Raw genomic sequence first — 27114 nt, 5'->3', positions numbered from 1 at the left:
ACCTGGACAGCCCAGGCTAGCTCATCTCAGAAGCTAAGCTGTCTTGGCCTTGGTCAGTACTTGGACGGGGGACCCCCAAGGAAGTCCATGGTCACAGTGCAGAGGTAGAAAACGTCAAACCATCTCTGAGTGTCTCTTGCCTTGAAAACCCTACAGCAGAGGTAGGCAAACATTGGCCCTCCAGATGTCCATGGACTACAATTCCCCTGCCAGGGGCTCGTGGGAATTGTAGTCCATGGACATCTGGAGGGCCACAGTTTGCCTACCCCTGGCCTACAGGGTTGCCATAAGTCAGCTGCAGCTTGGCGGCATTTCCCACCAACAAATCAATTGTGGGGGGATGGGGCAATTATTCTAAATCAAATCACTACAATTCTGATTTACAAAAGCCACAAATGGCACAAATTGTCATCTAGGGCAGTGGTCCCCAACCTTTTTATCACCGGGGACCACTCAACACCTTTTACTGAGGCCCAGTGGGGGGGTTGTTTACTCCTCTACTCTCAACCACTGCCCTAGCGCTCTCTGATCGCTATGGTAATGTTTAAACATCCCTTCAAAATAAGATACAGACACGCCACAACAATGAAGTGTGTTGTAAAGGGCAGGGGGGATGAAGTAAAGGGCCCGGGGGGGTGAGAAGGCGTCCTTCGAAGCCCACCTCCAATTAGTCGAAGGACCACATGTGGTCCACGGCCCACAGGTTGGGGATCGCTAATCTAGGCAGCTTGCTGGAAGGGGGAGACATTGATTTGCTCTCTGAAACCAATTTGAGAAGGTGCTCTGCCCACTTTCTACAAGAGAAGAGGCAACAGGCCAGAAACCCTACGGGAAAGGGCAGCTGGGAAGCACCAACAAGGCTCTCAAGGAGTGTTGGCAATATCGCAGATCTGCAAGTGAGGGACAGGAGGAGTGTCCGAGGCAAACAATCTGTGCACTACATTGGTTGTTAAATGTATTGTTCCTAATGAGGAGGAATGTCGTCATGGTTTCTTTCAGCTATCATCTTGGCTTTTCTTCTCTTTATTTAAAGAAGCATGCAGGAGATATAATATTAGGATTACCTCTCATCTCAGTCAGATGGGTTGCAAACACGGTGTATATTTATGTCGGCATTTGCATGCTAAATGAGAGATTAGATTTAATGGCGGTCAGTAGGAAGGGAAACTGCTGACGCAACCTTCTCCCAGCAGTTGCCTCAAGCTGGTCGTTGCTCAATAGACAGTAGCATTTGTTTGTGTTTATAAGTCACCATGTAGGCAAGAGCTGCTTAGTCACAACTTGCCATGCTTTGTTATTGGATTACAGTATGATTGATCACTTGAGCTAGGTGGACCTGCTGTGGAAACCTGTCAAGAGACTGACATTAGTGAGTTATTTAGCAACTGATCTCATTTTACTCAGACATCTTGCCTGTTCTAAAACAGCTGCGCTGGCCGCCATTTTGTTTCTGAGCTCATTTCAAGATGCTGTTTACCACTCTGAAAGCACTGCATGGCCTTAGGCCCACACAGGTGAAGGATTATCTCTCCCCATATGTCCTACAGCAGGGGTAGTCAACCTGTGGTCCTCCAGATGTTCATGGACTACAATTCCCTTGAGCCCCTGCCAGCAAATGCTGGCAGAGGCTCATGAGAATTGTAGTCCATGGACATCTGGAGGACCACAGGTTGACTACCACTGTCCTACAGGGCCACCTACAGTCTTCAAGTAGCCTCCCAGTGGAAGTCTTTCTGCTTAAGGTACCTGCCTGGCATCTACCAGAATAGAAAATGAAGATGGGTCGAACCAGGCCCCATTTGGGCTTGAGTTGAATTTGTGAAATAAACTAAAAATGGTTTCTAAGACAAAATATATTGCTTTATTGATATGCTGTTCAGTCAATCTTCTCCTTGTCTTCGTGGCATCTACTAGAACCAGCTTGGTTGCGGTGGATAAGAGCAGTAGCTTCTAATCTGGCAAGCTGGGTTTGATTTCCTGCTCTGTCACATGCAGCCAGCTGGGTAACCTTGGGCTAGTCACAGTCCTGATAGTGCTGTTCTGACTGAGCAGTAACATCAAGGCTCTCTCAGTCCCACCTACCTCATAGGGCACCTGTTGTGGGGAGAAGAAGGAGATTGTAAACTACTTTGAGACTGCTTCAGTTAGAGAAAAGTGGGGGATAAAAACCAACTCTACTTCTTTCTATTGCTTCCACCCTATGGAACCAGTTCCCTGAAGAAGTGCAGGGACGGCATCCATAGTAGATTTTAGATGTTACTATTTGACCATTTCATGTACAAAGGGTTTGAACAGGGTGTAGACTGCAGGCGTTTTTGGAGGGATGCCTGTTTTAAATTTGGATTTCAAGTGCCTTGAGCCACAAAGGAAAGGTGGAGTATAAATATTTTAATAAATAAAATTAGAGTATCAGATTCCCTAGAGAACACTGCCCTGATGCTCCAGATTCTGGAGTAACATGTCACACCCATTGGCCACAATTAGAAGTGTCAATTTGGGGTTCTGCATACAACATGGATTTATCTAGGGACTGGCACCGGGCGGCATGATGACTCAGGGCTGATAAATGATTTAGCGAGTGTCTTAAGGCAAGGTCCTCTCCTTCAACCTCATCCCCAGTCCACGTGCAACAGGAGGTAATTCGGCCAGCTTACTGATGTAATGATTAGGATGTTTTTGTCCATTGAGGTGCGCTGTGTAAATGCACATCAGATTGTGCGCATCATGTCTACATGTGCCTTCAAGCCAAGCTAAGTCCCCCGCCCCTCCATAGTACACTCCATTGTTTGAATGCAAAGGATTCCAGGTTCAGTCGCTGGACTCTCCAGCTACAGGGTTCAAACTTTTGCCTGAGATCTTGAGCCACCACTAGTCAGAGTAGATTACAGTAAACTAGATTAGGGATCCCCAATGTGGTGCTTACCAGTGTCATGGCACAACTGGACGCTTACCTGGCACCCATTTGTTTCTTACCAAAATTATCTCTTTCCCAAAGCAAATAGTCAACCCTGGCTTTCCTCCACCCTGTGAGACCAGTAGATACTTTAGAAGAAACCAGAAGGCACCCATTCAAAAGCAGCTGGTTTTCATCGTAGTAGGATGGTTGACTTGCATCTTCCCAGTATTTTGCAAAGGCCAAAGCACCACCATGGTGGCCATTACAGGATTGCCTCCATGGTAGCCATTCTATGCTGACAGCCAAACCCTATAATCAAAATCCCAAATGGACGCATAGGCCAAATGACTTTGGGGATCTCTGAGGTGTACAGAGTAGCCATTCAGGGGCTGGCAAGTGGTAAGAGTTTGGGGCGCGGTAGGAACAGAGGGGAGCACCACTAGGCATACTATCATTTCCAGGAAACCCCCAGAACTGATATCACACCTTTCTAGGAATTCCTGGAAATTTGATGATAAATTGTTTGATAAACTCACAGAATATTCAGCAGTTCCTAGAGCTGACTAGGATTATTCCATCATTTTGACAGCACTTCCCTCCATTATTTTTCTTGGGCCAGCCATAGGAGTAGCGTCAGTAAACAGGAGCCAGGAGTGGGGGATTTCATTCCTCTAGTGCAGGGATTACCAGCCAGGGTCCAAGGAGCACTGGGGGTCCACAGGCATTCCAGAGGGCTCTGCAGCCTTCCCCCTTCTGCTTTAATGGACTTGGCCACAAGACTGAGAACCGGCTTCTTCCATTGCTTTCCCTCCCCTCTCCTGAGGATTCTCATGGTTTCTGTGCCTGGGAAGGGGCGGAACCTGCATATCTAATCACATCTAAAACTGCCTCTTGTCTTTCCCCACCCCCTCCACCTCTTTATGCTTATCTGTTAATGCAGGTGGTGATGAAACTTCCAAGGGAGTGGGGGGGCGTGGCAGGAAGGTGTGGCCAGCGGACATGACTTCGGGGCTTCTTAAAGCCTGAAATATTATTTCAGGGGCTCCTCCATGGTCCAAAGGTTGAAAAAGGGTGCTCTAGTTGGGAAATGGCAACAAACTTTAAAATGCAAATAAAAAGAGAGAGCCCTACTAGCCCAACATAGAGGTTGCTGTTTTAAAACCAAATAATGTGACTATAATCTAATTTTCAATTGTAAAACCAACGGGCATCCGTAGTTTGTCTGGAGGGATTTTTGCAAGAATGACCTTCAAGTGTTCTGGGTCAAAATGCTGCAATTGTGTTTGTGTGTCTGTGTGTGCATGGTTATATTCGTTCTCTCATCATGCACCCTTCCAAGAAGCTGAGGAGAGGCTAGCAGGTTGTTTAGCCAACAAAGGAGTTGTGTTTGTCAAGGAACCAGGGCACTCAAGCAATTGCACAAGTATTTGTTTTTGGCTGAGCCTTCCAAGAAACTGTTAACATCAAAGGCCATTGACCCAAACCCTCCATCCCCCTGAGCATGCTCAAACTGCAGCTAAGTGCTAGTGCAGTTGCCTTGATATTATTATTCCCTTGTTTTCCTCCATTCTGAAAATATAAAAGACCTCACTGAACAAAACAGGAGTTATGCAATAACACTTTATGGGAGGAATATGTTCACAATATATATAGGCAATGCAGTTGCTGCTCGGGGGGGGGGGGAGGGAGTTGTTGAGAGAGATTGAAACTTTACCTGAGTAAACTAGGGATCCCATCCTGCTTGCTCAGATCCACATCAAACAGATATACTAACTAGTGCAGCTCAATTTTACCAGCAGTAAAAGGTAAAGGTAAAAGTATCCCCTGTACAAGCACCGAGTCATGTCTGACCCTTGGGGTGACGCCCTCCAGTGGCAGACTCAATACGGGGTTGTTTGCCGACCTCGGAAGGATGGAAGGCTGAGTCAACCTTGAGCCGGCTGTTGGGATTGAACTCCCAACCTCATGGGCAGACAGCTTCAGACAGCATTTCTGCTGCCTTACCACTCTGTGCCACAAGAGGCTTTTTACCAGCAGTAGCATTGTTCAAAAGAACATTTTTTTGAGGCATGGTTTAGTTGGTTTTCCAGAAAGGTGGGGGGGAGCACATTCAGCCCTATTAAGAGTTAACAGCTGCAAATGAATGTCCTTTTAAGTTAAACCCTCTGAGGTGTCACTCAAGGAAAAGGGCTAAATATACTAGCAGAACTCTTCATGTAATATTGACTGGAGAAGTGGAACTGCCATTAGAGCAGCCTTTTTCAACCTTTTGACCATGGAGGAGTCCCTGAAATAATTTTTCAGACTCTGAGGAGCCCCGGAAGTGAGGTCAGCTAGCCACGCCCCCAGGAGGTCAGCTAGCCACGCCTCCATCGCTAACTGCACCCTTAGCCTTCCTTTTGCTCCTTCTCCCACCTTTACTACTACTATGGTTGTTCTGCCTCATGTAGGCCGGGATAGAAGAGTAGGAGCTGAGAAGACAGCCGAGACATCCCCCCAATACCAGACCCCTGCAGAGCTCCAGAGGACCCCTTTTAAAACTCCGGTGGAAGCCGCTGGGAATCCCTGCATTAGTGGCTAAAGAGCAACAACAGCAGAGATGGTCTAATGGGCTTGCAAAATGGATCCAGCAAAACATGTTGGCTGTAGGGGTGAGGTGTGGGGCGGGAATACACAGGGCTTGGTTCTGCTGCTATGTATGCTTAGTGCTGTAACAGTGCTGTCTCTCTTTAAAAAGTCTGCCAAGATGCTTTTGAAAAACAGGGGCTTTTGAGCAAGTCAATTGTGAAGGCTGGAGGTAGATATTTGAAACATTGTACTTATTATTTTGCAAGGGGTTCCTGAGGACCAAAACAGACAATACCGTAGTTCTGAGTCTACTTGGGGGTGGTGTGTGTGTGTGTGTGTGTAGGGGGGTCCATGGTTTTCACTTTTCAAAATGCTGGGAGGAGACTGATGTTTCCACAGACTGTGCCGTCAAGGGACGAAGGGCTCCTTTCTTGTCCCCCCACCTTGTGAACCCCAGCAGGATGGGGAAAGGGCACAGCATTTTGTGAAAAGTAAAAATCAAGACTCCAAAATAGCACATATTTGCCTCTTTGGCACTCAACTGTTCAATTTGAAGACCATGAGTAGAGTGGTCCTATTAGAATTTCTTTTTAAACATAACTTTCTATGTTACTTTGGTGTCGACAAAGTTAAAATTAGTCATGAGGGGGAAAGCATTGCTCCCATTTCAAATAATCCATGTCTACATTATTAGAAATCTAGTATAGTTTAGTAAGTGCAATGCTGAGGTCACAACAGCACTGAGATACAACTGTTATTGGTCTAGACTCCAAGGAAATCTGACCTACTGTTTCATTTGAGTTAAAAAACCATCGCACATCGGGCCAATCTAAAAACAGGACAGCTAGAGTTACTTCCAGACATTGACACTTCGAAAATCTGTTTCAAGGTTGTACTTTACATGGAGTTACTGAACTACTGGGCCAAGACACTGATTCAGGTATCACATTTAAGTGTGGTTAGGTAAATGCAGGCTTTCTCAACCAGGGTTTCCTGAACTCTATTATTCTATGATTCGCCTGAAGTGGGTGAGTAGGGAAGGGACCCCTGGTGGGTATATACACAGCTATGCTTCCCAACCATATTCTGCACAATCACAACACTTTTGGGGGTTCTTGAAGCCTGAAGAAGGTGTCAGGTGTTTCTCAATGGTAAAAAAGATGAGAAAGGCTGGGTAAATGTATCCAAAAACTTACATGTTCAGGCCTTGCTCCTTTCCCCTGACTTTTCATGTGGAGACTTGCAATTTAAACCAACTTTGGTTACTCATGATGTATAAACACAAGTTTCCTGCCCATTAGCTGGTTGGAGGGAACCAGGCGAGCCAGATCCCATCAGATCTCCCAAACTAAGCAGGGTCACTCTTGGCTAGCACATGGATGGGCGACCTCCAAGGATTACCAGGGTTGTGACGTGGGGGCAGGCAATGGCCAACCATCTCTGAATGTCTCTTGCTTGGCAGCCAGAAAGTCTTAGGATCTCCTGGCTTACATACATGCAAATATAGACAAAAGGGACGGTTTGTAGTGTGTACAACCCAAAAGAAAGAAAAACCTATCCCAAGGCTACTAGCAATGTTTGCAAACTTTATACAGAATAAGGAAAATAAAAGGTCTCGTCTTTATGTGTGGCTTTATTGCAGGATCCAACCGAAACGGATTTCTAGAAATCTCCCGTTTTCAAGGTAAGTTTTCCTCAGTGGCTGTTCCTCTCACTTGTAAATGAATTGGTACTTCAATACCTCTATGAAAAGAAATTATTTAAAGTATACCCCGGCCTTTGGCTCTGCAGTGTAGGGATGCTAGTAATTCATCTGCTCCCGTTGGCCTGTTGGCCTGTGCACCTGTGGTAATACATCGCAGAAAACTTCAGTTTATTCTCTGGGCAAGGAAGGAAGTAAGGTTGCCAGATGTGGGTTGGGAAATACCTGGAGATTTGGGGATGGAGCCTGAGGTGGACAGAGCTTGGGGAGGGACATCAATGGGGCATAATGCCAGAGTCCACTCTCCAAAGCATTCATTTTTTCCTGGCGGACTTATCTTTGTCACTTGGAGATCAGTTGTAACAGCAGGAGATCTCCAGCCACTACCTGGAGCTTGGCAGCCATAAAGGTAGGAGTCAGAAGAGGGCTGAAATTCAGCAACAAGACAGGTTTGGGCATATGTTTATTTATTTAACTGTGATTTAGTGCGAAATCTGACCTAGTCAAAACAGAAGCCCATTTACTTGTGGACTTGTTTAGAAGTCCTTATGCAAGCCACTGTCTCAGTCAGAGGCAGGGCGCATTCTAATACAAGGATAATAATATGCATTTATTTTTTATTTTAAATATTTCCAGACGCATAGTTTTTAATGTGATATTGATTGTACGATGTCATAAGGCTTAATATTATTAATTTTAAGAATATTAAATCTGTTCTACATATTTCTGGCAAGGGCTCGAAGGAGGAGCATATCTCATGGCTTAAGTGCCACTCAGGGCGGCTGTCCCGCCCCTGAGTGCCTCTTCCTCCAACCAGCTTGCCTCTTTGTCCAGCATCCAGCCAATCGCTTTCTGACCCCCACCCCTGACCACCCCCTCCTCCTTTCACTTCCCTCTGAGGCTTGGAGGCTGCAGATCCCTGCTGCATGAGAGCTGTCTCTGCTAGTGAGTTCTCTAACAGCTGCCTGCAGCCTTTCCAGGTCCTGGGGGGAGGGGGAGACTGTCTGCAAAGTTCTTCCACACACCCCCAAATCTAGCGCCCGTTGTATTCCTGAATGCAACAGGATTGGCCCCTAGTTATATATATAATTCAATTCAGGATGACTTTCAGTCTCTTTCAAATAGTTCAGTTTTGCATGTCACCTTAATTCCTCTGGAACATTGTTCCAAAGGAGTGGAGAAGCCAAAACCTGGGCAGTGCCTAACTGAGTCCTGGCATCAGACCAAATGGCAAGTAAAACCTGTTTGAAAGAGCAGAGCTACCACACAGGAATGCACATGAAAAGATGATCCTTTATGTATTCTGATCCCAGCTCCTTATCTACCTTACAAGGTTGTTGTAGGGATGCACACTGGGTAAAGTCACATGTTGTCAAGGAAGGGGGGTGTTTCGGGATGGGGAGAGATTTGACTGTGGTACCTTTCCCAGGTGGCAGACAAATCAGCACCCCTTGCCGACTTTCTTGTTTTTCTTTTCTTCTCATACCCATTAACCTTTGGAGTAGCTCAGGTACCTGCTGCCACCAACCTGTTTTTGTGATTTTGCTATAACATGGGAAGGGCCCATGTTACTCCCTCCTTCCCTTTTAATTCCCTGGTCAGCACCTCCTTGCACAAGAACGGTTCTGCCTAGAAATGCAACTATGCCTGACACATGAAAGCCCCAGCAGAATTTTAAAAAGATTTATTAAAGACTTATATTTCCCAGCAAAACAAAAATGTTTTAAACAATATGCAGTTTTCAAAACAACCCTTTATGAAAAATATCTCCTGCAGCTAGAGAGGTAAAGAAATAAAGCAAGATAATAACAATAAAGTTATTAACATGAACCCATATTCCATCTTCTTTACCAGAGCATAGACCAAATCAAGAAACCCATGCCTCTTTGTGTAAAGGTACACTACCCAAAGCAACTACTTTGCGGAGCAACATTAGGAAATGTATGCTGAGCTCTTTTTTTTTGGGGGGGGGTCATGCTGATACCATCTTTAGCTCTTTCAAGGACAGATTCAAGAATGTGGTAATTGGTTAATCATGAGAACTTTTGCTCAGTTGTGTAACCAGATTTTTTTTTGAGGGGGGGGGGGGGGGTAACGGCTCAAGGTTGACTCAGCCTTCCATCCTTCTGAGGTTGATAAAAAGAGTACCCAGCTTGCTGGGGGGTAAACGGTAATGACTGGGGAAGGCACTGGCAAACCACCCCGTATTGAGTCTGCCATGAAAACGCTAGAGGGCGTCACCCCAAGGGTCAGACGTGACCCAGTGCTTGCACAGGGGATACCTTTACCTTTACCTTTACCTTTATTAGAATCAGACATTAACATCTTCTGGGAAGTTTCACCATGGGCAATTCTTGCCTAGATCCGAGAGACCACCTGGTGCCGAAGGACAATAAGTTATATGTCAAAGGGAAGCCATGCTAACCTTATGCTTGTGCTATACTAGCATGTTTTGATATGTTATGTTACATCATGATGGACCTCTACATATCAAATAATTTAGGCTATAACTTGGACTCTTGTGCTACAACAAGGTGTGCCATCTGATAGTAGGTACTAAATGTATTAGATAAAACATCAATTTTTTTATTTCTTTGCTTGGGATTCTGAGAACCATATTGTTAACTGTAGAATAACATAATACTACCCCTCCAAGAGCGCAAAGGATTTTCTACTTTGCCATCCTAATATGATAGGACTACCAGCAGGATACTACTTGGGTGGGGACTAGAGCTGCCAAGCCTACTGCTATAGTCGGCCTCCGGCTAGCAGCTTGCGTTGTCTGCCGCAGCCCCAAGTGACAGGAACAAAAAACCCAAAACAGCAGCTTTGGCTGTGTCACTACATGCTTTCTGGGAACAAAACCAGAAATTACATAGGGGAGCTCTAGGAATTGCTGGAAACTCCACAGTAGAGGTTTCCAGCGATTTATAGAGCTACCATCTGTCGGTGACATCATGCATCCCCTATTTGTCCACCCCAACCCTAGTGGGGGCTTTTCAGCATTGCAGCAATGCCATGGTGTCACTTCTGGCACAACCCGTAAGTGACATCATTGGTTTAATCACAGAGTTTTAGATGAATGCTAGAGCATTGCCACAAAGCCATTTGTTTTCCACTTTCCCCAGCATTTCCTCCCAGCCGTTCAGCTGAGTAGGGGCAGGCAAAGCCAACAGAGGATGGAAGGTGTCCCTAAATATATGGTTAAATGTCTATTTCCAGAGCATTTGACCTACAAAAATAGGAGGCCCTAGATGGATGGAAAGGCAGCATATAAATGTTTCTTACCAAATATTTTTTCTATTTCGTACACAATCTCCCTGCTTGATGAGACAGCATAGCATAGTGGTTAGAATGTCAGGTCTTGAAAACATGGGTTCAAATCCCATCTCAGCCATAAATTTTTCAGAGTGCCTTTAAGAGCCATTCTCTTAGTGTGCCTTACCTCAGAGGCTGCCACCAGGTTGACTTATGGGGTGGCTGTTGCTTAGACTTTTCCTGAGAAATCCTTCTGCATCAGGGGACATGGTAGGGGAGGGGGAAGGGACTGTTTCCTGGCTGTTTTGGCTCCCAAATCCACCCCTTCCCCATGCACTGATTTACAGAAACTTGGCTTGGATAACTGGGTAATACTATGGTTGCCTAGCCCTGAGACTTCTGAATTTGGTTTCTGTAGACATTCTATTCCTATTAGGGGGAGGTGGTGTTTTAATCACCCGATGTTTAGATTTTTAATTTTACTGCAAACTTGTGGCTCCCTTCAGGTTTGCGGAGAAATCTCTTCTGTCTGCCACTGGCTCCGTTTTGTGTAGCTTTGGATCCATACACCATGGCATGGTTCGGAATTCGATACATTAATTCAACACGTATAGAAGGCAATTACGTGCTCTTTCCTCTTGTGCATGAACTTTTCTTTATCAAACACATCATTGACCTCAACATTTTAAAATATAGAAAATGCAGATTTTCTATATTTAAACACATTTATATTTATAAACACATCCTCATTTGTCAAGGTGATGCACAATTCTTCCCTGAGCTTGCATCCAGATGTATCATGCTTTTTATTGGCATGTTACCAAAAGGGTGTCATCAGAAATTAGCATTCCCTTGAGTTCACTTGCATGTATGAAGGCAAACACTACGTACCTAGAGCACTCTGAGATATTTTTGCGGGGAAGGGTAGGACACATTCTTTTTCAAATGACGAACACCAACAACAGAAATCTAGATTCAAACCACTGTACAATACTTAAGTCTGATGAACCTTTTAACCAATGAATTGATTGACTGATTTGCAGTGAGTGATCAATTAGCTCATTACAGGTTGTAAAAACTGTTATGGTACCTATCCACAGGTATTTTTCTTGGGCCTTTTCATGATGCATAATACCCCCGCCTTGATTAAATAACAAGGATAGTCTTTATAGTTTGGAAAGCAATTTTGGGACAAATTACTGGAGCCGGGAGAGTTACATATCTTGTTTAGAACAACAGTGTCGGCATTGAACTCGAGACTACATAAATTAAAGCCCTGCCTCTTTAATTGGTCTTGCAGAAGAATCAATTGCTTTCAGCCCTCATAAAACCCTCCCTCTCTCATTCTCTAGAGCAAAGTGTACAAAACAGGGTGTTTTTTTTTTTTTTTAAGAGCAATTGTTTCTCGATAATACAATAGTGTAGGTTTACTTTTTTTTTTACTGTATAGTTGCAGTTTTCATACAGGTAAGGAACATCCATACCAATTTCCTGCTTTCCCCCCTTGTGATACAGAAAGCAGTTTTGTTGACAGCTTATGAGAATCCCCATAAAACATCTCCTAAATTCAGAAAGGCTCCAACAGGATGGCTCATAGGATATAGGAGGTGTGGCACACCAATGGCTTGAAAAACATTCTGACTTTAAAACTGTAACACCTATAATTATGAAGGCGTGATCACCTCCATAATTCCTATTTTTTAACTAACAAGCTGTAGTCATAGCATGTGTACACCCTTACCAAAATCTGCCAAGCATTCATCACACCTGGGATTTATGGATAGAAGGGAAAGCAGTGTTTCTCTTTGCACTTGTAAAGAAAAAAACGACGGCAGTAAACAATTCAAAAGCAATTAACAATGGCATTGGAGACAAGAGATAAGTCCCATTGCTCTTATTGTCAAAGGAATTAGTAATATTTTATAGAGCTAGGTTACTAGTCTAAAATCAGCATGCTAAAGAAAACAAGATGGCAAGTTTGTTGATCCATAAACAGAAATTTATTAAAGGGCTTTCCCACAGATGCCTGTTCTTTCTCCCAAGAAGAGGACTCTTAATATCTGATTATCGGGGAAAACCTCAGCGTGTGTATGTATGTTTCTGTGCTTTTAGCCTCTTCTGATCAGAAACAAATGATAAACAAAAGCAAAGGGAAGTGTGAAGCAACTCAGTACGCTCACCTTCCCTAATCTTACCTCAGTCACATTTACTCCTTAGTCCATTTTAGTTTAGGTAGATGAGCTACAATGTGAAGGTCATAATTTTACTGATTTTTTGACAATTGCATCTACTCATGAGAATGAAGAGCCAAGTAGCGTGGCTTACTCTACAAGATTAGTCTACAAGTACATCTGAGCCCATCTTTTCCATTGCAAATATTTATTTGCAATGATTCCTCTCTTAATTATTTAAAATATAATGAATTAGGCATAAGTACTTTGCCATTACTGCAATTTAAAGAGTAATTGCACATCAGAAGAGTCTTTTCTTTGGAATATGGCTGTTTATTCTTTTCCACCAAAAGGTGGCGTCGTACTCCCATGCCCTTTCTTCTGCCGGAAAAATCCCTCCTGCTTTAATTTACCAAAAAGAAACTTCCATTTGATTACTGATCAAGAAATTAAAATGTGCTGTATATGAGTGCAACGTGACAGTGTTGAAAATGAACAATATGTTAAGCTGCAGTTTAGTTTCCCACTAATAAGTACCAAATGGACATGCAAATCTTTATTCACTTTGGCTGAGTTGACAACCAGTACAGAAAAATCTATGTTGCAACTGGTTCAAAGCAACCGCCCTTTTATGGAGTTTCTTGTTCCAAGCCACAGAGTAAACGCCACAACTAAATAAACAATATGTGCAGCAATGGTATGGCCCTCAAAAGCTCCACTTAAGTTGAATGCAAAGTATACGGCAGGAGGAAAGATTCTGAATCAAAAATGCCTATCTAGTTTTTTCTTTACAGAAGAAAAAGTTGTTACTCTCCAAACCTTCCTGAAAGCTCCTTGGGCATCTGCAGTTCTAATGATGGAGGCTCATGCAGAAGGGGATAAATAAATAAATTCACACACACTTTTCCAATGAAGCATTGGTCATTTGCTTTATTTTCGTCCACTGAATGTAGTGTTGATCCATAAACAGAAATTTATTAAAGGACTTGCTCACAAATACCTGTTGTTTCTCCCAAGAAGGAAGAGGAATCTTAATCTCTATCAGGGGGGAACTTGGTTTGTGTGTGTTTTCAGCCATCTCTTCCAATCGGAAGCAAATGACAAAGAAAAAAAAAGCAAAGGGAAGTGTGAAGCAACTCAGTACAACTACCTCCCCTAGTCTGTTTCATTTTATTGCTGTCAATTTCGTGCCTAAAAACTATTCCAGATTTTAGAATTTGAAAAAAGCAGAATCTTCGTCATTACATTTTCTATGAGACGTCTGAAAAAATGTAGAGGAAATTGTGTTTTCCTGTATTAATAACCAGGAAAAATGCACCAAACATTTTATTAAGTAAGGTACTGTCATCACCCAGTAAGTAGGGCCTACTATTATGCACATCTCTGATATAAGAAATTGCAATTCCACTTTATAATGTCACAGATTAGGGGTGGCCAAATGTGTACTCCAAATGTCCCTGGACTACAGTTACCATGAGCCCCTGACAGCATGGGCAGGCAGGGGCTCATGGTAATTGTAGTCCATGGACACCTGGAGTGCCACAGTTTGGCCACCCCTGATCTATGACATTATACTGGGCATTCTTGTTCAACCTACTATAGCCACTGAATCAAAATGGACATAGTTAGCTGCTACCCACCAAACAAAGTCTTCTGAAATTGTCTGAAGCACCACCATTTATGGAACAACTGCCATGTCTCTGCATTTTAGCAAGAATTTTAAATCAGGTCCACTATAAATGTAAAGTGTGTTGTCATGTCACTGTAGCCCTATGAAGCTCCACTTTACGGCGTTTACAGTGCAAGAGATGAGCAGAGGTGGCTTAGCATAATTCTGGCATACACTTTTTCAAACAGAACACAAGTATCTGTATTTTGCATCTCTGTCCACTAAGCCATCCCTATTCAGAAAAGGCTACTTTTCTCAAACGAAATATTTCTTCATCCCTTCCCTCAAGAGCTTCCAAACACTGGTAAGCCACTCAAAACACACCTTCAGAGCTTGGGTGGGAGGAAGCAACTTAAGAGACACAATTTGAACCCTTCTAAATGCAGTGGTTGTTTTTGTTGTCTGTGTACACCTGAATGATACAGTTCTGTCCTAAGATTATGAAACATTTTCCCAGCATTGCCATGTGAGCCCACAGCTCAACTGGGATTTGGTTCAGATCATAGCCCAACAATGAGTCTGCTAGGTGACACTGGTTTCCAGCAGAGAGAGGTAGGATACATAATATTATTGGGGATATTGAATTTAAAAACACACTGGGCAGTGTATGGAAAGCTACATGTGGCTGAAATGTTGCTGTTTTAAGGCTTGCATTACCCTGGCCTAGATCTCAGAAGCGAAGCACAATCAGACTTGGCTAGAATTTGAATGGGAGACCTCAAAGGAATGCCAGGGTTGTTACATGGAGGCAGGCAATGGCAAACCACCTCTGAAAACCCTTTGCCATGAAAACCGTACAGGGTAGCCATTAAGCCAGTTGTGATTTGACAGCACTTTCTATCAATACCAAGGCTGAACTTAACAAAACAGCAGAGACCATTTTTACACTGAATGATAATGAGCTGAATGAACACCAACAATTATGTATCATTTTCATTTATATTCTTATTAATATGTTGCCATCACAGCAGATCTGAGATGAAGCATTATTATTCCATTTTTGTCAATAGCAGACTCAGCCTGCAAGGCAGTGACTTGCTCCAAGGTGTCTAGTGAGTCTATGGGGAATGCGAGTCTTGAATTCAGGTTTACTGCATCCAGATCTGTGAGGATCGCATTGCCTCCTATGTGAAAAGAACATAATCTGTTAAGAATGTTTGTCTCATTGACTTTAAAGGGAAAAATTTAAGTATATGCCTAACTTCTCGACTGACCCCAATGGGACTCAAAAGCATATGATGAATTGTCTGGATGACCCCAAGGTTTAGTTGTTTTTTTACATAGGACTGGCAAGGAGGCACCCTATGAATCCTGTAATCAGAGCAGCATATGTATAAGCAAGGATTTGGAAAAAACAGGGCTATACTATATGTCTGAAGCTACAAAAGTTAAAAATGTGGTCCTTTCTTCCTTTAAACTGACTATAATGGAATAAGTATTTTATCCTAATAAATAGTTTCCTCTAGCTGTCACTGGTTAAAATTCATAGGAATATTTTTTAAAACTCCAGTAATGTAGGTGTAAGAATAGATTATTGAGGTTATGAAAGTGTTTTATTAGTGATCCATTCAGAGCCCATATTTATAAATAGTATAAAATGAGTGAATAAGTGGTTAGATTATGCATTACAAGGATAGAGCATTGTTTAGTGGTTAGACCACAGGGCTAAGTATCAGAAAGAGCCCTGGATTTTATTCACAGCATTACCACTGATTCATTGTGTAAGTTTAGGCAGGTAATGTAACCCTTTCCCTACCTTGGCTTTACTTACCTATGCAAATAAAGGAAGCTGTATCAAAAAGTGTTTGATTTCGAAATGAAAACCTGGAAAAATGAGCTAACATCCATTTGCTGCTTTTCAATTTCTTAGCTTGTATTAGGAGAATAAAGAGAGGCCTTAGTAAATGACTTAAGGCTAAAACACTTTGGTAGGTTTGCAAAATAACCTTTCACTGCCCAAAAAAGAAAGGCCGCAATACCAGCGCTCTCAAGGTGAACACAAAGACCCAGTGGTATGAATCTAAAAGGGCCACATACCTTTTACCACAAAAGCTAGATCTACAAAGGGAAGGGTGAAGGACCAGCACTTGGAGAGTAATAGCAACCCTGCCCCAACTCTGTGGACAGCGAATTCAACTCCAGCGCGATCTCAGCGGGCAAACTAACTTTTCTGGACTGTCAACCCACCCAGTACTTTTTGTTTACTTTTCCAGAATGCACACGCAGTAGCAGCTAATGTGTGTTAAACAACTAATTGGCATGCTAGCCCCTGGGCGTGTTACTAGGAGGAACCGAAGAAAGCAAATAAACAACCAGCCAGTCTTAGTTTTCCCCCCAGGTGCTTTTTCGAGACCAACTGGGAGGGAAGGGTTTTTATCCGTCCCCCCTCCAGCCTCCCTACACGAGGTCTCGGGGGATCTTTGCGTATGGGGAGACCTCGGCTTGTCGAGAGACGGCCCCGTACCCCGGCAGAGCGGCTGCCAGAGATGGCCAAGTCTGCTTCCTCGCACACATGGGCTTGTCCTTCTGCTGAACTTTCACCTCCCGAACTCGCTCCTTTCATTGGGTAAAGTGCAGGGGGCGAGGAGGAGAGAGAAAGGGGGAAGAGGAAGCCGCCACTTGGCTCGCGCAGCACTTGCACTTTTGAATGGCACCCCTCCCTCTTGAGGGAGCGGGGGAGGGTATGCGTGCAGGGCACCCAGCTTTCCTCCCAAGAAACCCCAAGCAACCCCACCACGCGATCCGAAGCCGCCCATCCCCGCAATCGCCCTTTTACCTTCCACCCCCCTCCCAGTCCTCCTGTTTGCTCTTCTCCGGGCTGTCTCCGCCTCGTCTCCCCGCTATTTTGTCTAGTTTTCTGGGCTTCTCTACTCTCTCCCAATCTCCTCTTCCCCTTTTGCAGATTGCCCCCCCCCGCCAGCCCCCGGCTCGACTCCCTCCTCCCGTCTGCTCTGCCTGCTCCTATCTGTCCCCCATTCTTTCTTTCCTCCCTCTCTCTCTCTCTTTTTTTTATTGCAACTGCGATCTATTTCCCCCACCCCTTTTGCACCGAGCCTTGTTTACCCAGCAGGTGGATGTGACGTCAGGGACTCATAACAGCAAAAAATAACAAAATCTCCCTCCGCGGGGTGTTATTTTTCCTCGCTCTCCTCCGGGATTCCCCCCCTCCCCCTCTCTTTGGCTCTCTGGGCGCCAGGAAAAGCCCCTCTCCAAAGTGGTCCTGAGGCAAGAGGCGCCCCGCGTGGAGCCTGCCGGGGCTGGGGGCACGGAGCCCGTCCTCCCCTGGCTGTTCCCGTGGCTGCCTCTGCTGCCGCTGCTGCCCGTGCCTCGCCGCTCCGCTCTCCCCCTTTCGGGAAGCTAGTTCCCGACTCGAGCGGAGGGCTCTATTGTTATTTATTGTGTGGCTGTGTTGCACGCTGTGCCTGCCTGCTGCTGCATGGGGCCGGCGGGCGGGCGGGCGAGAGTGTGAGGGAGTGAAGGGAGGGACAGACAGGCAGGCAGACAGGCAGACTCACTCACCCGCCCGCCCGCAGTGGGGGGAGCCCCTTGGCTGGCACCGCCAGGCCGTTTCCAGCGGGTGAGTTTGCCGTTTCGCATTTTCTCATCCACTTTCAACTCTCCTGTTTGTTTGTTTCTCAGCCTCTCTCCCCCCCCCTCCTCCTCCTCCTCCCCCCGCCGGCTCCTCACTCTCCCCCCGCCCCGCTCCTCAGCCCCTCGTCCCCCCCACCTTTCCACGTGCCTCGGCTGTCCCCTCTCTTTTTCCCTCCCCCCCTCCCGCTTCGGCAATTTGCATAAAGCACCTCAGGCGCAAGAAGGACGGGGGGGGGGAGGGAGCTGCGGCTCCCTTCTCCTCCGAGGCTCTTCCCCTTTCTTGAAGTCCCGTGTGGGCACTTGGTTCTCCACCAGCCCCCGCTCGCCCGCGCGCTCCCCCCGTCGCCCTTCCCCGCTCCACGCGCTGGACGGCGCACACACGAGCGGAGCAAGTTGGAAGCAGCAGCCGCCGCCGCCACTCTTCGCCCCCCGGTGCGCGTCCGTGTTGGCCCTCGGGCGGGAGGAGGAGGAGGAGGGGGGCGATTGGGAGCAGGGCAGGCTTGGCTCGCGGGGCGAGTGAGTTGCTCTCCGCAGCCGCCGGGGCCCTTGGTGGCGAGGCAGCCGGGGAGGAGAGAACTTTTTCCAGCCACTTGGAGCAAACTTTCGCCCCACGCGCTGCTTCTCTGCCTTCTGACGCTCGCTCGCGCTCTCCCTCTCGCTCCCCCCCTTCCTACGGTGGTGAACTTCAGCGGAGAGGCCTGTGGGGCTCGCACCTTGCCTTCACACGCCCCCTGCCCTTGACCTCGCCGCCGGCTGGCTTTCACGCACACACACACAGGTCGCCGCTGAGGGCGCGGGTCGGGGCAGCGGTGGCGTGGCTCGCGGCGCCGCTGAGGGCTTTTCTTGCCGCTCCCGGACGCACGGGGGAGGCGGGGAAGGGCACGGGGGCCCGTGGGGTCCCCAAGAGCAGCGGGGACACACGCAGCCCGCCAACTCCCTCCCCCCACCCGCCCGCCCCGAAGAGAGCATCGCAGTCCCTCGGCGGCACAAAGGCGCATTCAACCAGGCGCACGCACAGGTGACAAAACACGACGCTCGCCCCACACGGACGTCAACGCGAGACAGGCGCGGCCGGGAGCGCAGAGGCTCCCATGTGGAGAAGCCCCCGGCTGGCCCCCAGGAAAAACTCCGTGGCCCCGCGCCCACAATGCACATAAGTACGAGCCGGCGGCCCGCTCGCCCACCGCCGCCCCGCGCTCTTCCAGCCCTCCTTTATAGCGCCGCCGACAAATGGGAACAACTTTCCCGCGCCGTAAAGCCGTCCCGGCCGGCGCGAAGCTGCGGTCTCGGCGCGCTCCACGAGACCGCAGACACACACTGGAGGGAGCCCCACACGGGCGATTCCCCGGCGCTCCCGACAGGCTCCAAGCCCCCGTCCCGGTCCCGTCAGCCAGAGTCGCCCCGAAACACCACCGAGCGCTGTCGCCGCGCTGAAGGCCCCCCGGCCTGGCGCCCCGTCGCGAGGGCATCTGCCGCCGCGCCTGGAGTTGCGCCAACTCCCCGGGCTGGCCGCGGCGGCCGATCGCAGCGCCGGACAAGTTCGGAGCAGTTCAAGCGCCCGCTGCCGCTCCAGCTGCGCCCACTTTCCCGGCGGTTCACCCGCGGCCCTCCTGCCCTCCCCGGCGGCGGTCGGGGCTTGTCGCAAGGGCAGGCGGGGAAGTGGCTTTGTGGCCAGACAAGCCCCTGACCCCGGCGCGATCTTCCGCGCTCCGAAGCGGCCGCGCATCTTCCTTCCCTTCGCCTCCAGCCAGCGGCGGCTTCCCAGCCTTACGCCGCGCTCGCTCCCTGCTGCCCTGGACGGTCTGAGTACACATGTGCAACTTTCACATACCTAAGCAAGCCTGCCATGCTTTGCCCCCGGTGCCTTTCTCTACAAAAAAGAGCAGATCCCAGCTGAGCAGGGAGGGGGATTGAGTGAGGGGTGTGTGTGTGCGCGCCTGCCTGTGAGTGTCTGGCAATCTTGGATCCTGTTACTAGATCTGATTTCCTGATCCCCTTTTCTTGCAAGTGCTTTCCAAGGCTCCCCACCCCTCCCCACATCTAACCCTTAGACACAACCGCACATTTTTTCCCTCCCTCCTCCGGTTTTTTTTAGCTTCCCCCACCTCTTTAACCAAAACCTGTTTTCTGGAGACTTGTTGAAAGTACCCTTGGTTTCTTCTCGACTATAGAGAGCCCAAAGTTTTGCCTGCCGCAGACGAGGACAGGGGAAGAGCAGCAGCCTTTTGCTTAGGAGCTGGGTACTGGCGGTGGCGATCGCACACACTGGTATCTGCCGGTAAGTATAGGAGAAGCAGTGGAAGCTTTAAGGAATTTCCCCACCCAAGCCAACCCCCAGTACAGAAAAGCAACTGGACATCATTCTTAAAAAAAGAGATGCAAACTTCCAGTGCAGGTTCAGATTTCTTTAAGCAGTGAAAACGAGCAGAAGGGAGGGGAAAAGGAATGTAAAATATGGGTTCTCCTTGTTTTCAGACTAAGAAAACCAAGGTTCAGGAGTTTAGCAAAGAATATAATGCAAGTGGTGTCATAAAATCTGATGACATTCTACTCCCTCCCCCCATCTCATCTCACCCTACTTGGTAACTATTAATTATTTCCAAGTCATTGTGTTCAGATACCATTGCTGGACTAAGTGTATTGATTTTACAATGTCTTCATCTGACATGGTTGATTTTTTTCCCCCCATTTGCTTCAAGGGAGTGTAGGAAAGACTTAAAGCACAGGAATAACTACAAGGCAGTGGCCCAGCTTCTAATGATTTTGGTCTGGGGAGGAGGAGGGTGTTGCTTTTGTGTCCTAAAATGACCAGTGGTTGTCTTTCTGAAGAAAAAAAAAATCATCAGGAAACCAAATTCCAGCTGTTGACAAATGCTTCTGAATAGTAGCTTCTTGAAGAATGATTCTTCCTTTTAGAAGCTTAAGCTTTCATTTTTAGTGACATGTGAATGAGCAGTGTGAGTATTTGCCTAGCTTGTAGTATGTCTGCTGTATAAATCTGACTTTTATGTACTGAATGATAACATTTAAAAAACCCCATAGACGACATAACATTTTTGTTTGCAGTTCACTCTATGACAATAGTTACAAATTGCCTTCGTTCCCTGACTTCACAAAACATTATGGTACTAAATGTTACGAATAAAGTGTAAGGTACAGCATTCTCGCTTGTTTAGGAAATTTACTTTTAGTTAAATGAAAAAGAAGAAGAAGAAATGGGGACAGCTCAGAATCCTTTGCCATTTAATTTTTATGAATCAGAAGAGGCAGCTCTTTTCCTGCTTTTCCCAACTTAAAAGGGACAGATTTCCCCAAATATCCAATTAGTACTTGTAAGGGCAAACTGGTTCTTGAAGAAGAAGTGACATCTTTGATGCTAAACAACATAATGGCAAAGAATTTTGTGTATTTTTGAGTTTTTGTAGAATGTAGCATTCAAGTTTCTTTTCTGTTTTTATTTTGAACTGTCTTTGAACCGTCTTTAAAAGAGGAGGAAAAACTTTCCACTAGTTAACAGCTCAAAATGTGTCAGCTAGAATCTCCCTACAAAAAGGTATTCCATCCTTTAACATCTTGCATTGGCAGCATTCTTTTCCCTCAATCTTTGGATGAGTCATTGTGTGTGTGTGGGGGGGGGGGGGAAGAGAAATCACTTTCCTTTTTTTTTAAAGTAAAGTAAACAGCCTCCAACAAGTGAACCTTGACAACCCAGATTAAGGAAGGCAGGAGAGATCAAACAAAGCTGCTGCTGGGCTGTTGTTTGGAGCTACTGCTCTGAAAGATCCAGAGTATTTGATCAGGCAGCAAGACCTCTATGTTCACTTATGCAGAAATGGACCATTGCGAATGCTGATCAAGGATAAGCTGGGAGGATCTGGACTGTTTCAGTCAGTGTTTTTTCACCTAAGTCTGATTGGAATGACTAGTTAATTTGAAAAGAAAAGTCATTCCTTAATTTGACTGAATCGTGTATTCCTGTTGCATTGATGCACAACTTCCTTTTTATCTGTAACACCTTGACGTTCAGAGAGAAGCCCTCTAGTTCCTAAGCATACGTTTCAGAAAAGGGAGGCTTTTCTTTGGCTAAACGTCAGCCTTAGCTGTCAAGAAACAAAGACATTTGGGGGTCTGGGGTGGCGGCGGCGTTATTCTGGTGTGGAACCGGAACTGTTTCTCTATGACAATGTCAGTTTCATGTCCTTCTGTTCTAGGCAGTTTTAGAAAATCAAGGTGATTTCCTGCCCCTCCTTACACATAGCACTTCCCGGCCATTATGACATCTAATGTTTCGAGTGCTTTTCGTTTACTTCTAAAACAAAGTTTTGTAACTCGTCTTGGCATTTAATTTGGCAGGAAAACCGTGTTTTCAGCATTTCAAAATAGCACTGTGAGAAATTGCTACCGCAGTTTGATGGGTTTTGTATTACTTAAGGAAAAGCACCCTCAGACATAGCCAGCAGACCTAACCAGTTAGTTTTGGGTTAGGCTGTTTATTTTGATAGAAAGTGTTGAAGAATTCTGCGAGTAAACTTTACTTGTGACTGTTGGTTGCGGACTAGTTTCTTACCATAATGAATACTATTGCAAAGGATATTTCAAAAATTCCAGGTGTAAGCAACTCTTTTATGAAAGGACATAATCATCAAAAATAGAAGAGATAAATGTCAGTGACTAACCAGCCAGTGTCACTTAAGCATACATTTAATTAGCATTTCAGATCTCAAAACAAGTGCATATATTTTTTTTAAAAGGCATGGGTTTCATAACAACTTGCTTGCAATGACTGTTAAGATATTTTCATTACAAATATATTTATTATTTAATTAAATACACATGCATTAAACATACAGATGTATGCTACTAAGGCTTTTAGGGTAACTTAAAAAAACTTTAAATGTTTCCTTCTTTCTTTCCTTCAGTAATTTTGACTAAAACAGTAACTATTCCATTTCCGTACTTGTAGGAGAATGAGGGCTTTTCCTCTTCAGGTGCTGGTTTATACAGGATTTTTGCAAGGCATATAAAACACACCTTTTTGTGAAAAGATCTGATTTTAATGGAGTTCGTATAGCCAGAAACATCATCACATGCAAACATCTCACATTGTTTTATTTCTTATTGAAAGAAGTGGTGGATGAATTATTAATTAATTGTGCCCCCTCTCCCCCCCCCCCCCGGGTGGTGTTTGCCAGTGGATTGGATTTTGAATGGAGTGCAGTCCAGAACCATTATAATCAATGGGACATTTTCCATTGACTACAGTGGGAGGTGAATTGTACCAGCTAAATTTCCTTGTGTGAAATGGTTAAATACCACAGCTGTTGTATAGTACTCTATTTCAAACACAAACCTGTATGTGCAGAACTTTGCAAATGGTTTCAGCAAATGTGTTTTCAATGTTCACAGGGTTTGTGTGTAATATAATTTTACCAGGCTGGTCCCGTATTTTTCTAGGCGACAGTAGTGGTTCGTTCCATCAACAGTGCATGGAGATGCACTAATAAAATTTAAATAGATTATAAGAAGACTGGATCATAGTATAAATTTTGTTTATGATTCTGATGCTTTAAGGTACTTATACTAAAAGAAGCCCTTTTAACCCCAAGACTGAGCGGCATTAAGTGGTAGAGTAGTCTTCTGAAGTGCTGCTACTGCCCTTTGCTCTTGTGATAATCTTAAATTACTATAACTTAATTGCAACTTGAAGGCAGTGAGCTGAAATGTTCTCAAGCTCTATGTGGCTTGGTGTCCAAGTAGCTAGGCTCCTGCTTGTGCGTGGTTCCTTTTTTTGGGTGGGGGTTGGGGGTTGGGGAGGAGGTAATGTTTGTACAGGCCTTTTCCCAGCGATCTGAATAGATGAAGCATTGTAGTTTAAACTATTGGGCAGTTTCGACTTGCAGTGGGGATTTTTGGTACTTGACTTTGAGACCTTTGGTACCTTGGTAGTTTAAAGAAGCATTGAAGATTATGTGGTAGGTGGGCACATATTTTGGACATTACAAACTGTACAGCAGAATCCACTTTTATCTGTGCTGAAGCAGTGTGTGTGTGTGTGGGAAATCTCTTGATTACCTAAAATCACTCTTCACAGCCTCTCTTTACGGCCTCATGACAAGGTAAATAGCACTTTTCAGGTATCAGAACGTTTAATCGTGCAGAATGGATTCCTCAGGACACTGTAAAGAAGGAGTCCCAGCATGTATCTGTACTATGTAATAGACCGGCAAGTCTATAAAAAAGCAATCTCTCCTTTCATCTTACATCACGTAGTTTTCATTAAAATGAGAAACAACTTTTTTGGGGAGAAAAAACTTAAAAGTCAAAGGAGAAAGACAGATGTTTGGCATTAGAAAGACAATTAATGCTGCGTTGTACCATGTCCTGCATCCATGTCTATCTGTACCAGTAATACTGCAGGTGTGTTTCATGAATAAAACCTGCTTCTTTGAGGGTGGCTGAATGTCCCATATTTTAAGGGGCATGTTTTCTTTTGAAGGGGTATTATTGTGACATAGTGAAGCCCTAGACACAGAATGTGGTAGATGTCCCGTATTGCAAGGCACAGCAGTTCATCTGAATGGATGCCAGGTTCCCCCCTTTTCTTGTTAATTTGATCTGACAAGCCTTACATCTTTCTGCCATATGTGGGGTTCTATTGAGGCTCTCACTTGTGCAATTTCCTGCATCTGGAGCAAGGCCTTGAACCCAGGGCCTCTCACGTACATAGCTATGGAGCTATAAGGATTCTAGTTGTCATCTCACAGAATAATTAAAGGGCTCTCGTCACTGGATTACACTTTTGGTTGGGGTTACCTTTGTATGACAAGTTCTTGTTCCTTGTTTTTTGGTTATTGTTGCACCGTGGGGCAATTGACATATGTTCTAACATAGGAATTAAATGGAATATTGCAGTGGAAGGGTCCATTGTGTGGATTTTCAGCACAGGGTTCCTTGTACAAAGCTGGATAAGATCCAGGCAGAGTTTCAAGTTTGTAAGCTCTTGGAGCCCATGAGTGGACCTGTTAACCCATTTAGTATTACTTGTCAGCTTATGTTACATATATTACTTGTTTGGACTGGCAGTGAGGTTTTCTACTGATAGTTAAACATGGGGAACGTTTTCCAGTATTTATTCATTAATCTTTATTGGCATTCCAGAATATTATAAAATATATATGGCAGAAAGTCAGAGCAGAAGAAAATATAAATAGTCAGTAGCAAAACAGTTAAAATACTTCTTACTGTGAGTATTTCAACTAAAAATGTAGTGACCGCGGTTGTAATCTCGGGTGAATGATCATTTAATAGTTATTAAAGTGCACTTCTGATGTTTTCTAGTAATTGTGGAAGAAAGTGAGCTTTACTCCTCAAAAAATCTAGCAAACAGCAACATGAAAACACTGAAAGATATTTCAAAGATTTTTATAAACTATGCCTTGATACTAGCAGTCACGTGATAATGATATCACGTGTGTAGAACAAAAATAATAAAGAATATAAAGGAAGCAATTGAACTGAAGTGTATCTTAATTTTACTCAGTTTCCATATTATTTCAGTTCATATAGAAAGGCCTTTCAAGAGAGAACTCAAGAAACTTAAATGCTACAACAAAGACATTTATCAGCTGTATTTTAATATTCACAAAACAATATGGTAATTACATGCAACTAAAATGGGCACATTCACTATAGGCCTCTGCCTGATTTGAACCTCAGATATCAACTGGCTGTCCACACTTAACAATATGTAGTATTGTGTATGACTGGTGTTTGTGTGCTATAGGCTGCCAGATAATCGATCAGCCAATATCTAATTATATTTCTAAAAACTAAAATAATGTTCAACTTGAAACAACAGCTTTGCGTAAACTGCTTAATACCTGGTTCATTGTAAATTATTTTTCTTTTGGTGCTTCTGGTCTTTCTCTACTGTTTAAAAGTATCACCGTTTAGTGCCTTGAAATTGTAATTAAGTTGTAGTAATTTAAGATTATTGCAAGAGTGCAGAGGGCTGCAGATGCTCTTTAGAAATCTCATCTCCACATATAATACTACTCAGTCATGGGGTTAAAAGAGTTTCCCTGTGCAAGTACTTAAAGGAGCCGCATCATAAACAAAATTTATACTATATTCTGACAACTAATAATCTATTTAAATTGCATTAAAGCATGTATGTTAAATTTAATTAAAGACAGAAGTAAGATCGAGCACTGTAAATATCTTGACAGATCTTTTAAAATGGAATTCACATCATGAAATATTTACGTTATGTCTTTTATGATGAAATATAACTTGGTATTTTCTTGCTCTAGCTTTTTTTCAAGGCACCAACTCAGAGCAATTTTAAAAGGAATACTAACAAATGCCAAATTTTATTCAAATTAGTCTCAAGTACATTATTTACATTATTTACTTTTAATCATTCACTTTGATACAATGTTAAGTGTTGCTACTGCTTAATTCCTCTGTACTTCTAACCTTACAGTTTCTATTAATTCTCATGTAAACCCCCTTAAAACTGATCACGCAGTATCTTGGACACACAGTGAAAAACATATGGGATATTCTTGAACGCAAAATTCGGAAGTCAGCTTTTCTTCAGCGATTCTTTCTACCAGAATTGCAGCTGTCCAGAGCCCATTTTCAGATAAAGCACATTTCACAAATTAAATTATAAATTTCGTTTTAAGAGGTAACGTGTGTGTATAAAGTGCCAACAGTTGCTTCTGCCTTATGGTGACCTTAAGAATTAATGACTTCAAATATGTCCTATGGTTATCTTTTGTTCATTTTGAATTGTCTCGTCATAAGGTTTTCAAATTAAGAGGTGATCAGAAGTGCCTTCTTCCACACAATACTGACCAGGGTTAGTGGAAGTGGTATTGCTGTTGTCTATGAAAGATCCTCCCCAAGTATCACCTTCCACTACTTTGGCATAGTGTAGTCTTCAGGAATTCCTTGGCCTCTGTCACCACTGAAACTGTCTGTTCTATTCTGTCGAAGTGGCCATTGATTCCTGAAGTGGGTGGAGGCAACTTAGAATCTAAATTCCTTATGGTGTTGCTCTCATCTTTGGTGACATGAACCCCTCACCATGTTAAAGTATGCATCCAGGAGGGTGTTTGGAGCTTATGCTGTCTATTTTAAACCATCTTGATTCTTGCTCTTGATACTTCAAGAGCAACTGCATTTGGTCATTGTTAGTGTTGAACTGAGGTGAGAGGGCACCTGCACGTGTACATTTATAGTATGATAGTCA

General features: G+C 44.6%; 1 protein-coding gene and 2 long non-coding RNA genes across 18 annotated transcripts in view; 1 reads left to right on the top strand and 2 right to left on the bottom strand.

The window, feature by feature from the left end:
* LOC143831768 (uncharacterized) overlaps positions 1 to 20039 on the bottom strand; it is a 45352-nt gene extending 25313 nt beyond the window's left edge. For both annotated transcript variants that reach the window (XR_013228959.1, XR_013228960.1), the window contains exon 1: positions 19687 to 20039. This is a non-coding gene — a long non-coding RNA (uncharacterized LOC143831768). The remainder of the gene's footprint in view (positions 1 to 19686) is intronic.
* On the bottom strand, positions 14210 to 17466 carry LOC143831769 (uncharacterized). Its single transcript, XR_013228961.1, has 3 exons — positions 17328 to 17466; positions 16036 to 16088; positions 14210 to 15388 (listed from the first exon to the last, which is right to left on the bottom strand). It is a non-coding gene; the product is annotated as an uncharacterized LOC143831769 (long non-coding RNA).
* The window catches only part of FOXP1 (forkhead box P1), a 613965-nt gene continuing 606871 nt past the window's right edge, over positions 20021 to 27114 (top strand). For all 15 annotated transcript variants that reach the window (XR_013228958.1, XM_077325163.1, XM_077325165.1 and 12 more), the window contains exon 1: positions 20021 to 20133. The gene's annotated coding sequence lies outside the window, so the exon portion shown is untranslated. The remainder of the gene's footprint in view (positions 20134 to 27114) is intronic.

Source organism: Paroedura picta, chromosome 3 (genome assembly GCF_049243985.1).
Source record: "Paroedura picta isolate Pp20150507F chromosome 3, Ppicta_v3.0, whole genome shotgun sequence".
Classification (NCBI taxonomy): domain Eukaryota; kingdom Metazoa; phylum Chordata; class Lepidosauria; order Squamata; family Gekkonidae; genus Paroedura; species Paroedura picta.
Note: the sequence above shows the minus strand (reverse complement) of the source record. Positions and strands in the feature narration are given on the sequence as shown.